A 16,676-nucleotide genomic window follows, 5' to 3' on the forward strand; every position below is an offset into this window, starting at 1 on the left:
GCTCACAAAGCCGAATTGGTACCGGCTGGTGTACTACGCTAGTCAGAAATTCTCAATGGCTAAGCGTAACTATTCCGCAACAAAACGTGAGGCGTTGGGTATGATCTACAACATCAATAAGTTCTGGCATTATCTGCTAGGGCGGAAATTCACGTTTCACGTGGATCATTTGGCACTGCTATATTTGGTAGGGAAACAAGCGTTGACGGGGAAATTGGCGAGATGGATGTTGCTGCTTCGAGAATTCGACTTTGTAATTCAGCACCGCCCAGCCCGGGTACACAACACGTAGTGGCAGATTTTTTGAGCAGACTCGATAATGGAGAAACGGCGCAAAAGGATGACAACGACTTTTTGGATACAGACATTCTGCGGGTAGCAACGCTAGCAGAACGATTGGAAAAGACTTTCCCAGATCGGTGGCTCATGGAAATGACCTACTTCCTGACACGAGGTTACCGCCACCCCAATTACGGACGGACGAGAAAAAATGGTTGGTCGTACGAAGTCAAAATTTCTGTTTAGTGGAAGACATATTATACCACAAGGGCAGTGACGGCATCTGGAGGCGCGGAATACGGCAGGATGAGAAGGCCGCGGTTCTACGCGAAGCCCATTGTGCTACGGCGGGAGGACATTACGCGAGCGATGTTACAGCCCGGAAAATTTGGCAAGCAGGACTTTGGTGGCCGACGACGCAAAAGGACATGTATGAATATTGCAGACAATGCGATTTATGCCAACGACTGGGCCAGCCCACGGAAGTCGCAAGAATGCCACACCAACCAGTGTTGCCACTAGATCCTTTCCAAAAGTGGGGGTTAGATTTTGTGGGACTCTTTACCCCGGCAGCCGCTCGAACAAGCAATAAGTACATCCTGGTGGCTACGGATTACTGTACCAAGTGGGTAGAAGCGAAACCACTACGCGAGAATACCGCGGCAGTCACGAAGAAATTCCTTTACGAACACATCTGGTGTCGTTTCGGCTCCCCTATCGAGCTCATTAGTGACCAAGGGAGTCACTTTCTGAATACGGTCATTAGCGAACTGACCCAACATTATGTTGTGGTGCACAATAAAAGTACGTTGTATTACCCGCAGGCAAATGGCTTGGCAGAATCCACGAACAAAACCCTACAAACTATCCTCAAAAAGATAGTCAATGAGAACAGGACGGATTGGGACACCAAGTTGCATAGCGCGTTATGGGCATACCGTACCAGCTATAAGAGCAGCACACAATCAACGTCGTTCAGGCTAGCATTTGGTCTGGAGGTCGTGATGCTAGTCGAATTCCAAGTACCCAGTCTGCGGATTCAAGTACGAGCCCGGCTACCAGAGGGCAAATCCGAACAAGTACGGCTACAGCAACTGCTAAAGCTAGGAGAAACAAGGTTACGCAGTATGGCCATATTAGAGCAGGAACAACTACGGCGCAAAGCATTTGTGGACCGACACCGGCATGCGCGTGAAAAAGATTTTACGGTTGGAAAAGTGGTAATAGTTTTCCAAACACGCATGGGGCATATGCCAGGAAAATTAAGATTCCACTGGATAGGCCCGTACTGGATAGTAGGAGCAGAACAGGGCACGTTTCAACTGGGCATGTTGGCTGGGAAGTGTTACGACAAAAAGTAAATGGGTTTCGCCTTAAACCTTATCTGGGACCTACGCCACCTAACCCGTTCCCCGCCGAACAGGACAAAGCCGGAGAATCCGCGGAGTAAATATAAGGCCCCACTTGTACTATAGTGTAAAAAATAATATTGTAAGTAATCGTTAAGAAAAAGAGAGAGAGAGAGAGAGAGAAGAGAAGATAGTGACGCTATTAAAAGGACTTAAGGCATGCACTGACTTCTAGGCCAAGAACACGCGGCACCACGATGGCTCACCGACCAATGAACCCTAGGCCACAAAAAGAAGTAAATAGAAGGTTTTCTGCACAATACAGAAATCAACCTTCTAACTCTCATCGCTCTCATCGCTCCCTTCCTCCCCTCTTCTCCCTCCTATCACAGAGCTCAAGCTCGCCGCAACCAACAGTCTTCACCCATTAGCCACGAGCCTATTCCGACTATGTCGATACCCATCTCTACCGCCTTGCGTCGATGGCTCGTGGAGAAACGCTTGGATGGGTACATCAGAGTCGTTGATGCAACTCCACACCCTGATGCACTGGACATCGCTAGGAAGCTCAACATCGACACGGTCACCAACTCATCCATCCGAAAAAAGTTGGACCTGTCATCACTGGGTGAAAGGCATTTCGAAATCCCTCCTGCAGAATCTTTGCAGTGATATTTCAGTCCATATTCATCATCTACCAAGGCATATAGAACGAAGGAGATCCCAAATCCCTTTTTCCGCGAAATCGCCAAGTTCCTGTTGGAGGTCGGATGCGTACATGTAAACGCATATGGGAGGCCCAAGCAGAAGGCAAGTATCATCATTGATACCTTTGAAGGGCATACGGTCGATTGGGGGGTCATTACAGGGCCGACATTACGGGAAGGCCTGCACGGGTATCAAGGAGGCAAAAAGCTCAGGCCTATCATACAACAGTATCTGACGATACTATTCCCACCCCGAGGTCTGTCGGCACTGCAACCTAGCAAACCCACGCCGCCGCCTCGATCCGCGAAGCAAAGGTTAGCGGAGTTAGCCACCACAGAGTGGGAGGATGAACCCCAACCCGCCCAGCCGAACACACGAACAACACAGGAAGAGCAGGCTGAGCGCACCGAGGAAGCGGCACAGGAGTCGGAAGCCAAACCACAATAGGGAAGCCCGAGGCCGAAACGGCGGAGACTGGACAGGAAAGATGGGCGCGAGTTAGTTAAAGTCACAGTCGCGGCCACAGAGACAACGATCGGGGTCGATGGCTCCGTAGCTACAGAGCCCAACACCACCTTCGAAATAATCCAGGAACCACGGCCGATCATTACGGCCCAGTCACACGGGGGAAAGGCGTATTTACGGCAAAAAGAGAAGTCCTGGCATATCCGGATATTCCGGACATGGCCCATGAGTTTGGCGCACTATTGCAGTTCGGAACCACTTTTGAACTCATGGCAACGCAACAAATAAAAGTCTCACAATGAATGGCCGAGGAGCATGCGGAGCGCCAGATGATCGAGTGTGCGCTAACACAAACAACGGAAAACGACGATGAAGATCAGTTAGCCAGAGTCGGCAAATAGAGGAATGTCGGTATACGCCGAATGGGGATTGAACTACCCCCATTAAACACGGCCCTTGTCGAAGTTCATCAGGAATTGGCGAAGGTCAGTATGGGCGCCAAGGATATGGCGATTAAGAATAAAAATGTCTAGAAGACTGTCAAACTGGCCCAAGCTAAGCTACAAAAGGCCAACACACGCATCACGGAGTTAGAGCGTAATGCGACTACGGCACAACAGGCAGCTCAACCAATGGCCAACACCACCGAGGCCCTGAGAGAAGAAATTGAAGCCCAGACCGCCATTGCCTCGAAAGCAAAACGAGCCATGCAACTGGCGGAATCAGAGATTGACCATCTCCACTCCGAACTTCGCCAATCCTCGAACAGAGAGAAGGACATCCGGGCCAACGGCCGAAAGGCAGTAAAAACACTTGAAGAGAAACACGCAGCAGAGAGGCAGCACAACATACCCGCACGAAAGAAGAAAATGCCAAACTACGGGAGGAAGCGAAAAAATCGAAAGCGGTGATTACGGGACTCCGGGCGTTATTAGACAAAAAGAAAGCATGGTTCGACGAGCAGCTAGTTGGAGAACAAGAGAGGAAGCATCAACTAGAAATCCGCCTGAACAATGAAATGGCAAAACTAGAAGAACTACATTCGAAGGAATCTTAGCTCGAGGCAGGAATGAGGAGCACTTATGAGGAAGCGGCGACGGTTAGTAAACAAGAAATTGCAAACCTCAAGAAATCCGTAAAAGAAGCACGCAACCGTTGCCAAGCCATAACAGACAACGTGTGCATCCTTCTGCAAACAAATCGGGAGAGGTTTACGGCGCAATTAAAATCGGCGCTAAATCGGCGCTAGACAAAGGATGGATGGCGTGGGCTGCACAAGTGGCAGAATTGCATACGTACCGAGCGGACTGGGAGAACCGAAGGAAAGACGGTCGAGGGTTCTACAAACTCAATGAGGAAAGCATTGCGGTAGTACGTGAGGACCTAGCGCAGGACTATCGCATGCTAGCAGACCAACATTCCGAGGAACTCGCGCAGCTACTAGATGATTTTGGCGAAAGTCAAGAGGACCTGTTTCACCAGATCACACAAGCCGGCAGCACGTGAACAAACGAGGAATCCATTGTGATACCAATTCCGGATATTGCCGAACAAGAGGAACCTCAGCCCATGTCACCGGAAATTACCACTACGGTGAACAGCACGGAACGGCGAGCGGAGCCCCCCGCAATACCAGAAAGCGAAACCGCCGACCAAGAGGAACCCCAACCACCGGAGCATACGCTTATGACCGACATCACGGAGGACGTTCCGGACCAAGCAGAACCCCAACCCCACTCTCCAGAGCGTACGACTACGGCAGACATCATGGAGGAAGTTACGGACGAAACAGAACCGCAACCTACCGCAAGCCCGCGGATGGCTGGACCAACCACAATAGCCCAAGAAGAACCAGTAGAACCCGAACCGCCCACACAGGAAGCCAGCGACACCATGGGAAGCCCTCCCGACCAAGCAGTCGAAGGACTGACCGTAGACCGTGTTCCTAATCGGTAACAATCTATTTATACGAACATTTAGTTCGAGATGGCAATAATTCAAATAGATTGCCATCAACATATGCACATAATTTAATCTTAGAACTTGATATAATTACTAGTGGATCTCGAGCGGTGGAATCTTCCATGAAGCAACGATCCTCAGGTTGTAGCTCGATGACCATGTGCCCAATTTGTGTGCAATTTGTCACCTCTGCCTCTCGATAATTCTAGAGTAGGATCGCTAAATGTGCCTTCCTCATGGATGTTTGAACTTTGAATGTGTTAAAGACAAACAAACACATCAAAATATGTATAAAGAGATAAGAGTAAAGTGAATAACGAAAACACTACATTAGTCAACCAAGGAGTTCTATAAGTGGACCCTCAACAAAGAGTGTGTGGCTTCAATGGCGGTCTAGATCTTCCTATCTGGGTGGTTGTGGTTGAGATGAAGCCACATGTGGCACATTCATGTGCCTTCTAGTAGGCAAGCGTTTTCGATTGCACCACATGTAAGGGTGTGTTTGTGTGTATGTTGACAATAACTCTTGCAAGAACACTACTCTCTTCAAGGCAAATAAATATATACACATATATTGATGCATTTATTTGCTTTTTTCTTCTCATTATATAGCTCATAAATTTACATTTCTTTGCTTTCTTCTTCCATCTTCTTTTTGCACATCTCTAGCTATCTGGATTTATTTGCGTTCTTTCTTCTTCGTCAAATTTGTATATATCTCAAAGATAAGCACTTCATTGAGGTATTCTTCTTCCTGTTTCTTCACCTTGGATACCTCAAAGATATGCATTTCTTTCCTTTCTTTACCTTTACCTCCAGCTTCTTTCTATATACCTCAAAGATGAATACTAAATTATGTTTGTACTTCAAATATCTTCTTCGTTCTATATACCTCAAATATCTTTATTTATTTCCTTTCTTCTTTCTGATATGATTCCACTCAGAGATAAACACAAGATACTCTAAAAATCGCAAAATAGAAAAAAAATGACACACGATTTACGTGGAAAATCCCAAATCGGGGAAAAAACCACGGGTGTGCATTGGTCACCAAATTTCACTATAAACCAAGAGTGTACAGAAATGATAGCAAGCCTCTCTACCTTGCAATAGGAATTCCAAACACAAGGAACATTACAGAGAGGATTAAGCTCACACAACAACAATTTGAAATGACAAAACCTGTTTTGGGATATGGTGTACACCAAGTCGTTGTCTGAAACCTTGATTACGGTTTCAGCCTTGTCCACCACAAAACCTCTTTACTTCTTGTCTTTACTGTTTTCTTCTGTCTCTCTCTCTTCCTTTGTTCTTCCTTGCTTCACTCTCCCTTAGCGCTACTCAGATGCGCAACTCTCTCATAGTTCTTCTCTCGCGCTTCTCACACACGCACAATTGTGTGCTCTCTCTGTGTATTGTCTTCTCTCTCGTGCTCAGGTAATAATGATCATCAGTCATCTAACAACTATATATATATTTGACCATTCGGCCGACTCTCATTAGACCGACTCCATTTGGTCTCTCGGCCAATTTCGGCTTCTCACCCATCTCCCCCATCATGAGGGATAGGCTTTGATAACAAACTCCCCCTCCACACCTGTATGGGGGAAAGTCGACCAGACCAGTCTTTCGCCGACAAGCGATGAGTTTTTCCATAGACAAAATTTTAGTAAGCATGTCGGACCCATTTTCATCTCTATGGATCTTCGCTAAAACGATATCATTTTCATCCACTCTCTCTCATAACCAATGATACCTTCTTTGAATGTGATTTGTACGAGAGTGATAGGCAGTATTCTTAGCAAGATGGATAGCACTCTGATTATCACAATGAAGTAGGAATTTTCTTGCTTCATTCCTAGTTCACTTAGAAAATCTCTCATCCAAATCAATTCTTTTCCGGCTTCCACTGCAACCATATACTCAGTCTCTATGGTCGACAAAGCCCCAACCTTTTGCAATCTTGATTGCCATGACACAACCTCCCCTGAATAGGTCATCACATACCTTGATTTGGATCGGCTAGAAACTACATCACCCGACATATCAGAATATGTGAAACCTTCGAGCATAGGTTTCCCGGAGCCATATCTAAGGCATACAGTCGAAGTACCTTTGAGGTATCTGAGTATCCATTTTATGACTGCCTTTCCAAGATTACTCATGTGGCGACTAACTGTCCCAATAGCAAATGCAATGGCCAGCCTTGTGCTGACCATAGCATAAATTAGGCTCCCAATAGCCGAGGCTTACGGTACCCTCCTCATCTCTTCCTTATCTTTCTCAGTTTTCGGACATTGTCTTGAATTTAGCTTCTAGTTCACTGGCAATGGAGATCCAACAGATTTTGCATTATACATGTTAAACCTTTGCAAAACTTTCGTCACATATTTCTCTTGTGATAGCCATAACATGTTTTTAGTCCTGTCCCAGACTATATGCATTCCCAAAATCTGTTTTTCCGGTCCTAAGTCCTTCATGGCAAAAGATTTGCTCAAAGCTTTCTTCAAGCTTGCAATCTTCTTAGCATTCTGTCCAACAACTAACATATCATCCACATACAACAAGAGGATCAGAAAATCACCTTCATCATACTTTTTCACAAATACACAATGATTGGCTTGTGTTTTATGGAATCCATGTTCCAACATGAAGGACTCAAACTTCTTATACCATTGTCGAGGAGCTTACTTCAGCCCATACAAGCTCTTTGTCAACCTACATACACGATTCTCTTTTCCTTTCACCTCAAAGCCCTCCGGCTGTTGCATATAGATTCCTCTTCCAACTCACCATGCAAGAATGTTGTTTTAACATCCAATTGTTCAATTTCTAGATTCATACTGGCAGCCATACTTAAAACTATCCAGATAGAAGTCATCTTGACAAATGGAGGGCCTTATACCTAGGTGTATTTCCATCTTCTCCAGTTTTTAATTTGTAGACCCATTTGTTTCTAAGTGCCTTCTTTCCCTCAAGCAGCTCCATTAGCTCATAGGTGTAGTTCTCATGCAAGAAATTCATTTCCTCTTGCATGGCATTATACCACTTCTCCTTGTGTACACATGTCATGGCTTCTTCATAACATTCTGGTTCACCTATATCAATCAATAGAACATATTGACTTGCTGGATACCGAGAGGAGACCTTCCTTTGCCTATGTGGGTATCTTCTTTCTTCAGTCACTGACTCAGATTCGGTCTCTTCTGCCAGCTCATCTTCCAGCTCAGGTCCATGTGTATCAATATGTTGTTGTGTACTAGCTGACTCAGATTCGGTTTCATCAACCGGCTATTGTCTCCCTGTCGGTTGTGTGAAAGAGGGATCGACTAGTGTCGATTCCATAACAACAGCCGACTGGGAAGATGAGACTGGTTTTTGTCGTTTCTAGTCTTCAATCGTTTTGTCTTCCATGAATACTATGTCGCCGCTCCGTACCACCTTCTTATCAAGGAGATCCCACAACCTATAGCCGAACTCATCTTCCGAGTACCCCAAGAATATGTATGGTTTGGACTTGTTGTCCAACTTTGACCTCTGATCTTTTGTCACATGCATATATGCTAAGCATCTGAACACTCTTAAGTGTTGGTAAGAGACACTTCTTCCAGTCCACACCCTCTGTGGGATATCACCCCTTAGAGGTACTGAGGGAGACCTGTTTATAAGAAAAATAACGGTCAACATTGCCTCAGCCCAATATGATTTCGACAACTTTGCATGCGACAACATGCTTCTTACTCTTTCCATTATGGTCAGATACATTCTCTCTGCTAAACCATTCAGTTCGGGTGTCTTCGACACTGTATACTCAAGTTTAATGCCTTGAGTCTTGCAATACATCTCAAATTGGCCTCTATACTCACCACCATTATCTGTTAGGACATCATTCGACTTCTATCTAAATTCTCTTTTTACCCTTGCATGAAACTCTTTACAAGGCCGGCACACTTGGTCTTTAGACTTCAGCACACAACTTTCTGCTGAAGTCATCAATGAATGTCACCAAGTATTGTCCACCACGATGTGATGGAGCATCCACATAGCACACATCTGTGTGAACCAATTCTAGGGCACATTCCGTCCTCATCGGAGGCCTAGAGTGAAAGGAAACTCTATTTTGCTTTCCAGCCAAGTAATCCACACATTTCTCACGATGTCTGCCTTTCACTTTTGGTAGGAGATCCTTTTCAGCAAGGATATGCATTACCCTTTCGCTCATGTGGCCGAGCCTTTTATACCACAACTCACCATCTGAGTCGGTCACTACATTTGCTTCATCTCGGCATAATCTTGCATGCATCACATACAATGTGTTCTGTTTTTGTGCTCGAGCCACCATCAAACTTCCCTTGTTGAACTTCCATGTACCATTGCGAAAGCTACCACTGTAGCCTTTATTGTCTAGCCGATATCAGATTCAGTCTGACATCCGAGATGTGGCATACATCCTTCAACATTAACCTATAGCTAGTAGATGTTAACAAGCACACATTTCCTATACCTACAATCTTGCGTTCACCGTTGTTCCCCATCCTTACATAACCATAGTCACCGGTTGTGTAAGATGAGAAACATTCTCTTTTGGGAGTTAGGTGAAATGATGCATTGGAATCAACTACCCAAGAGCACTCAACATTGGCAAGATTCACACTAGCTTGTTCACAAATGAATAACAACTCTTCCTAATTGGTTGCAATGGCTGAAGTGTTCTTATCATCAGAAAATTTTCTAGGCTCAACATCATCATCGATGCCTTTTCCTGCTTAAGGTGTCGACAATTTCTTTGGAAATGATCCGGTTTCCCACAATAGAAACACGTGGGTCTTCATCTGAACTTTGACCTTGCATAAGACTTGTCTCTATTTTTAGGACTCCTATGTTCACTTCTTCCTCTACCAAGGTTTTGTGCCACATTCGCTTCCAATTCAAACAAGGCCCTTTTATCCTTTCTTCTTGTTTCTTCATTTAGAATGCTTGACTTTACTACTTGTAAAGACAAGTTGTCTTCTTTACATGAGGTACTAAGTGACACTATTAGATTCTCCCAATGGTCCGGTAGAGTACACAATAGTAGTGTAGCCTACATAGCATCATCTAATGGGAATTTCGCTGATGCTAATTGGTTTACTAGACCCATGAAACTACTAATGTGCACCACGATGCTATCACCATATGTTTACTTTGGCCTCACTATTTTCCTCATTAAGGAAGTTTTGTTTAGGGCATTTTTCCTTTCATACAGGACAGAGAGTTTATGCCACAGCTCGTAGGCATTTGTATCACTTGCTACATGTTGTAGGATGCTTATGTCTACACATTGCCTTATAGTTGGCAAAACCTTTCTATTTAGGATTTTCCACTCAGAATCTATTACCCCTCTTGGTATATCCTACCTACCTATCGGCTCATACAGGTCTTTGACTATTAGAAGATCCTCCATCTTGATCTTCCAGTCATCATAGTTATGGGAGTGTAGAACGATCATTCGTAGAAATCCACTCATACTTCATTCCATTTAGAACCTCTTGCTCTAATACCAAATTGATATGATTACACTCAGAGATAAACACAATGTTGGGAGACAGGTCCCTCTGGATGGGAAGGGAGAAGAACAGTGCCGATGAACAGACTCGGCCGAGGCCGATAGGCCGAGGCCGAAACCGTATGAGGTGGACCCGGCTACGGAGAGCCGGATGATGCAGACCCGGTATGAACTGGATGGTGCAGGCCCGGTACGAACCGGATGAGGAGTAGCCGGCTACGGAGAGCCGGATGATGCAGACCCGGTATGAATCGGAGGAAGAGACATATTCGTAAATATGTTTCTGAGAGCCCATCGTGGCTACATTTGTAAATAGCCGAAAAGTCATATTAGTATAAATATGACTTAGGGCAAACTAAGTAGGTTGTTGTTGTTATTCTTCCTTGTTGGTGCAAGAAGAAGTGAGAGCGCGCAACTGTACAGAGAGAGGGAGAGAGACGAGGTCTTTGCCTCTGTTGTAACCGCCGCCTGTGGCGAAGATCGTGAGCACGAGGTCGTTGCCTCCGTGAACTCACAGTTTTGTACATTCTTACATAGTGACAGTTTGCAGCCCGTGGGCTGCCGTGGTTTTTCCCCTAGTTTGGGGTTTTCCACGTAAACCTCCTGTGTATTTGTCTTCCTCTTTGTGTCGTGTTCTATTTCCTATTTTTCTGTGCATGAAAATAATCTCGGTTGTGGCCGAGCGTTGTGCATAAGGAACGTTGGGTTCCCGTCACACAAGATACTCTAAAAAATGCAGAACAAAAAATAAACGACACACGATTTACGTGGAAAATCCCAAATCAGGGAAAAAACTACAGGTGCACACCGGTCACCAAATTTCACTATAGCAGTTGAACCAGAAGTGCATAAATGCCCTCATTAATCGCAGCAATGATCGCAAGTCTCTCTAGCTTGCAATAGGAATACAAAACATGTGGAACACTGCAAAGAGGATGAAGCTCACACAACAATTATATGAAATGACAAAACCTGTTTTGGGATATGGTGTACACCAAGTCGTTGTCTGAAACCTTGATTACGGTTTCAGCCTTATCCACCACAAAACCTCTTTACCGTTTTCTTCTGGCTCTCTCTCTTCATTTGTTCTTCCTTGCTTCACTCTCCCTTAGCACTACTCAGATTCACGACTCTCTCATAGTTCTTCTTTCACGCTTCTCACACACGCACAATTGTGTGCTCTCTCTATGTATTGTCTTCTCTCTCGCGCTCAGGTAATAATGATCATCAGTCATCTAACAACTATATATGTGTGTGTGTGTATATATGTATATATGCATTCGACCATCCGACCGACTCCATTCGGTCTCTCGGCCGATTTCAGCCAGCCGACCCTCGTTCGGCCTCTCGGCCGATTTTGGCTTTTCAGCAGTCTCCCCCATACCCATACCCCATCAGGAGGGATAGGCTTTCATAACACTTTCCTCCTTTCTTTTCATATGTCTCAAAGATAAACCCTTATTTTCTTTCTTTCTTTCTTTCTTATCTACCTCTAAGATAAGCAGCTTGCTGTCTTCTTCCCTTTCTTTTTATATATCTCAAAGATACATTCCTTTGTTTTCTTGTTCTTCTTGACCTTACAAATCTCTTAGATCTGGATTTCTTTGATTTTCTCCTCCTCCTCCTCCTCCTAAGAATATACGTATAAGACGTCTGCTTTTTTGCTTTCTTCTTTATTTTCCTTGTGCCTTGTGTCTGCTCCTCGTTCTCTCTCTCTCTCTCTCTCTCTCTCTCTCTCTCTTAGGTGGTTTTGCATTCTTTGTTGTTTAGCTTTTTCTTTTTGAGCAGATTGACAGTGCAAACAGACACGGGATCCTTCCAGAAGTTGTGCAGCTTCTTACTGATCTCGATCTCAACATCGACAAAGCTTACATATCGTCTGACGGGGGATGGTTTATGAATGGTGATTCTTTCGAAATGTTTGAGGTTTTTCACCTTTTTTGTTTCTGCATTCTTTTATTTACCATAGCTTCTGCATGCTGTAACTTTGTCTTTCATATTCTATACATACTTCTCTGGTTTGCATTTGTGAGCTTTCGCATTTATTTCATTATTTTCTGCTAGAAATGCAAAGAATATTTAAATAGTTGTTTCTCCTTTTGCAGTTTTCCATGTGACTGACGCATCTGGAAGTAAAGTCACAAATCAAGAATCAATTGACTTTATTGAGAAGGTATCACATTCACACTCTCCAGGTTCCTGAATGGTCTGCATCTTATGTATAATAAAGTAATTTTGATAAATCTTTACTGATATATCATAATGAAAAGCATCGTCTGTCTGTATGTATGTATACGTTCCTGCTTATCTATATTACTGTTATATATGAGAGGAGATCAAAGCTCTAAAGGCGTCGTTTCTTCTTCTTCTTCTTCCTCAGCTTCTTCTCTTCTCCTCTCCTCTCCTCTTCGCCATCGCCATTGCCGTCGCACTTACTTGGTCCTAGCCGTGGCGTTCCTTCTCTGTCACTTCCAATGCTGTTCTCTCTTTTCGCAGAAGCTCCTCACAAGTAAGTACAAATACGTGTGTATGTATCTACCTACCTGCAATCTCGCCTCAGAATCTGCTGTTCTTTCCTGTTTGAGCTTAAATAAAACGTCTTCTCTTCTGGATAGAAATGAGCGAGCATTAACCCCTAGAAAATGAATGCATTCAATACAACAAAACAATAGGACTTCGTAGGAGTTTCAGATGCATGCTTTGCCGGCCCTATCTTAACATTGATGATGGATGTGTTGTACCATGTGAATCGACATCGGATATATATATATATATATATATATATTGATCTCATGTCAGATTCATATACATATACACATACATACATGTATATATACATATGCATGTATATAATGCTCGTTCTTCTGGATCCAGCATACAATTTGTAGAAATTTGGATGGATTACATATCTGGAAGGAAGATCCTTCCTTACAAGACTGATCCACCGACCCTTTCCCCCTGTCCATTCATATACATATACACATACAGATATGTATATATACATATGCATGTATATAATGCTCGTTCTTCTGGATCCAGCATTAACATTTGTAGAAATTTGAATGGATTACATGTCTGGAAGGAAGATCCTTCCTTACAAGACTGATCCACCGACATTTCCCCCCTGTCCATCTCCATCTAGGTCTCATCCTCTTTCTTCTTGAAAATTTGTATGCCCGCATACCAAACAGGTACATATCGAAGTCAACATCGATCGAGCAACCGTCTACCAAACAGGTACATATCGTAGTCAACATCGAGCGAGCAACCGTCTACTTACTGAGGTAACCTACCGACACAGGAGGAATAAATTGTGGTATGGTGGTATGAATAGGGTACCACGACATCCTTTTGTTATCTGCCTACAAATCAGCTTAAAAAATCCCGTTTTCCCTCTGTATAAACACCACCGATGCTTTCTTATGCCGTTCATCATTGTGCATGTTCTTCTCTGTAGCTCTACACACCATGTAACGGGGGACCACTTCCATGGACCTTATGTCCGATGATGCATTTCTTGAAGCCGCAGCCATGATGATATAACTGCATAACACGATCGTTTTTATGTCTTCAAATTTATGCAAGAAGAGGCTCTCGCCTGTTATGATTTGATTTTGTATGTTGAATATCGATAGTTCACATCACCTTAAATGTGGCTTGCTTCTTGATGCCATGAGAGTTTTTGACAAAGCTTCCTCTTTTTTGAGTTGAGATTGCTGCGTGGAAGGCAGTACTTGTTGGCTATGTGGGAGATGGACATTTCAAGCAAGCACTACATACATGTACTATTGCAGAGAGATGGGAAAGAAGAGGTTACCTCAAAATGATGTGATTGTTGGATTCATATCTGAAAGATGGCATTACTTATAAGATGTTGTTTCATGGAATTCTTTAATGAGTAATTGACGGAGCTCAAGAAGCTCTTTGCTCTTTTGGACAATTGCACATTTGAGTCCATTTTTCCTACCCTTGTCTCATATATTTGTAGCTTGAAGGTACGTACCCTTGTGGGATGAATGAATCGATGTTGAAGGTAGTCAGTCGGTCATATACGTTCCCTAATCCAAATCGAAGGTATTTTGGCTGACAAAGCTACAGTTGTGGATGTGTTTTCATCTCTCTGGCAATGGCAATGAGATCCTACCGCCTCAGGGGAAATGATTGCATGTTCTGGTGAATCAGATCTGGCTGCATGCACATCTTAAAATTGTTGTTACTACTCCTATTTTAAATCTGGTCTCCTAGAGTGTGTATGCATAAGACTTTTGATAGATTTTCCAACCATGGCACCCTCCTGGGAAACTTTGATAGGGGCTTATGCAAGATATGGCCGGCCTGTTCAGCTTTTTGAGCATATGCAGAGAGAGGAGGAACCATACTATACACCTGGGAAGGTTGGTCTCCTTGGCATCTTAAATCCTACTCCGGTGGGGAATCCCTCATTCATGGAAATGACGAGTTACGTTGAGCAGGAAAAAGGGAGGAAGGCATTGGAATTTCTTGACAGAATTAGGTTGTAGAGTAACACTTCTTCGAGTGTTATCACATACGGTTGCTTACTTGAAACCATGCGGAAGCATGGGATCCGTAGGCAAAGGCCAAGATTTCCATGCTGAAACTGCTCGAGAAAACTCATTTATTGGTACTTACTTACGTGCAAGTTTTGGAATGGTAGAAAAGCCACGCTAACTGTGGGACAAGGTTTTGATTCATGATATTTCCTCGTGGAACGCATTCATTTCAGGCTATTTTGAACATGGTTGTGGTGGGAAGCTATACTCTCGTTGTTTCAAAGAGAATGCAGGTTCGTGGTATCGGTCTTGACTCTAAGCTTTGCATGCATTGTGAAAGCATGTGCTTGTACTGGATGTATAGATACAAGCATATGGATATATGGAGAGATTACAAGAAACTATATATGTGTGTGTGTGTGTGTGTGTGTGTGTGTGTTGGTGTGGAAAAGACGTGTAAGTAGGCAGTCTGGTCAATATCTGTGCTAAATTTGTGTTGCTGTAATATGTAGTTATGGATTAAACGAGTTGAAGTTCACTTAGAATAGACTATGCACAGCAAGAACGTGATATGAGGAATCATCAACGTGTTTTAAAGAGATACAATGGGGAAGCATCTATTCAGATGCTTGTCGAGAAATAGTATATGGTGTAAAAGGGAAAGGAACTACAACATTGAGATCATTAAAAGAGGACATTTCATTAAAAGAGGACATTTCAAGATAGAAGTATTCATTGGAAGCATCTTGGTTGATATGTATGCACAATTGCGGTTTGCTTGCAGAAGCACAAATAGTGTTTGAGACATTACTGGTTCAGGTTGTATTTTGTCTTGGAATGCACTTATTTCGAGATACACCCACGCGGGAAAAAGAAAGGAGGTAAGTTTGAAAACGTTTTCTACTGGATTCAGACCGGAAGCTATACTTACCAGATGCACTGGCATCTTAACAGCATGTGGCAACTTATGGGTTGTATGGAAAAGAAACACATTATCTGCTGAAACTATTGCCGATCTCTTATTAGAGAAAGATGCGGTGTTTGGAAATTATTCAATGGAGATGTATGACAACTGTGGATATGTCAACGCACAACTAGCATTTGACAAGGTTTGAACTCGAGATGCACACAGTCTCATGGAATGTATTCATTCCTGGACATTGTGCACGTGGAAACATTGAAGAAGCATTGATACACTTGGAGCATACGAAGATGGATAAGATCTCCAGTCTTTCTCACTGTCTTGAAAGCATGTGGAAACTTAGGAGAAGCTGACAAGAAGCCTATGAAGGCAAAACAATACATTCAAGGGCTATGATTAGATGGGTTTATATAGGGCAATGACACTCTCACCGGTGCATTGGTCGACATATATTTAAAACGTGGCTTGGACTCTGGAATATAGTCATGTGGAAGTCTCCTTTGGCGAGACATGCTGCCAGAGAGCATTTTATCGTTTTGAAAAAATGCAACTTGAAGATGATTTGACAAATGGAGTCGCATGCATCCACGTATTCTAAGCTTGTGCCAATGAAGGAGCTGTTGAAATTGGGAAAGAAATGTATGCCAAAATCACTAAGAGAATGAAAATCTCATCGCAAAACATTGATTTGATATGTACTCCAAAGTGTGGTCAGCCCTCTTGGATGGGCCATGGCTAGTTCTTATTTGTTGTAGGTGAGATCAAATTGGAAGTATACTAATTAAGAACACCCTTTCTTTTAAGCGGTAACATTTAATTCAGAAGTTTAATAAGTCTTTCCTTCCATCGTTCCCCAAATCTGGCGATGCATGAGGTAGCATTTTTATGAGCAAGCACGCATAAGGAGGTAGTATATCGATCTTATGAAACAATAG

Source organism: Azolla caroliniana, unplaced genomic scaffold (genome assembly GCF_043228905.1).
Source record: "Azolla caroliniana isolate FFs.n. ecotype wild unplaced genomic scaffold, voAzoCaro1.0.p SCAF_20, whole genome shotgun sequence".
In the NCBI taxonomy this organism is placed as follows: domain Eukaryota; kingdom Viridiplantae; phylum Streptophyta; class Polypodiopsida; order Salviniales; family Salviniaceae; genus Azolla; species Azolla caroliniana.